Source organism: Carlito syrichta, unplaced genomic scaffold (genome assembly GCF_000164805.1).
Source record: "Carlito syrichta isolate Samal-C Ts95f unplaced genomic scaffold, Tarsius_syrichta-2.0.1 Scaffold315782, whole genome shotgun sequence".
In the NCBI taxonomy this organism is placed as follows: domain Eukaryota; kingdom Metazoa; phylum Chordata; class Mammalia; order Primates; family Tarsiidae; genus Carlito; species Carlito syrichta.
Window position 1 is genome coordinate 70180 of NW_007259878.1, and position 675 is coordinate 70854.

General features: G+C 65.6%; 1 protein-coding gene across 1 annotated transcript in view; it reads left to right on the forward strand.

Moving 5' to 3' along the window:
• Window positions 1-552: 552 nt before the first annotated feature.
• The window catches only part of NBEAL1 (neurobeachin like 1), a 211707-nt gene continuing 211584 nt past the window's right edge, over window positions 553-675 (forward strand). Inside the window, exon 1 of the mRNA XM_008073238.2 lies at window positions 553-668. The gene's annotated coding sequence lies outside the window, so the exon portion shown is untranslated. The remainder of the gene's footprint in view (window positions 669-675) is intronic.

The following is a 675-nucleotide window of genomic DNA, read 5'->3' on the forward strand; positions in this document are numbered from 1 at the left end:
GTCTCGTTATGTTTCCCAAGTTGGCCTGGAACTTCCGGCCTCGGGCGAAGCTCCCGCCCCAGCCTCCCACCGTACTTGGATTGCAGGCATGATCCACCACGCTCTGCCCGTGTGTTGTCTTGTTACATTACTACAAACTTCCAGCACCAGTCGCATTTCTACCTAGAAATCAAAACAAAATCTCCCTTAGCCTTCACGGTAGGGTTTCCCACCCTCAGATGACTCGCGGAAATGACACCATTAGCCACGAGTTTGGTCGGCCGGTCCCCAGCAGGGGCAAGGAGTGACGTCAGCACGTCGCTCCTCCCCCACGTCCCGCTGAGAGAGAGACTGACCCGAGCGCCCCGGCTGGCGCCACTCGCGGGAAGGTCCGCAGGAGCTTGGCCGACTGCGGCTGCGCAGGTATGCGGGGCGGGGCTGTTTGTAGCCCCGCCCCTCCCAAGCCTACGCGACCAGTGAACAGCTGCCGTCGGAGGGCCGGGTAAATCTTTAGCGGCCGGGATGATTAGCTGCGGGGGCTGTCCCGCCCCGCCTCCTCCCGGCGTTCGCGCCCCACCTCCGCGTCCCGCCCGCTCGCCTGGCTGCGGGGTGACTCGGGGCTTTGCCTCGGGAAGGGGGCGCGGAAAGCAAGTCAGGCGGCGGCCGGGCTGCGGCGGCGCGGCCTCCCCGTGAGCG